Source organism: Etheostoma spectabile, chromosome 7 (genome assembly GCF_008692095.1).
Source record: "Etheostoma spectabile isolate EspeVRDwgs_2016 chromosome 7, UIUC_Espe_1.0, whole genome shotgun sequence".
Classification (NCBI taxonomy): domain Eukaryota; kingdom Metazoa; phylum Chordata; class Actinopteri; order Perciformes; family Percidae; genus Etheostoma; species Etheostoma spectabile.
This window is the reverse complement of record NC_045739.1, coordinates 12,491,962-12,492,180: the sequence shown is the minus strand read 5'-3', so window position 1 is coordinate 12,492,180 and position 219 is coordinate 12,491,962. Positions and strand designations below refer to the sequence as shown.

Genomic DNA, 219 nt, shown 5'->3' with positions numbered 1-219 from the left:
TTAGAGATAGGGTGAGAAGCTCAGTCATCCATGAGGGGCTCGGAGTAGAGCCGCTGCTCCTTTGCGTCGAAAGGAGTCCGTTGAGGTGGTTCGGACATCTGGTAAGGTTGCCTCCTGGGCATGTCCAGCTGGGAAGACCTAGGACTAGGTGGAGAGATTATATCTCCAACCTGGCCTGGGAACCGCTTGGGATCCCCCAGTCGGAGCTGGTTAATGTGG

The 219-nt window shown here is 56.2% G+C and overlaps 1 long non-coding RNA gene across 1 annotated transcript in view; it reads right to left on the bottom strand.

The window, feature by feature from the left end:
- LOC116692854 (uncharacterized) overlaps positions 1-219 on the bottom strand; it is an 8,483-nt gene that overhangs the window by 7,927 nt on the left and 337 nt on the right. The window lies entirely within an intron of this gene.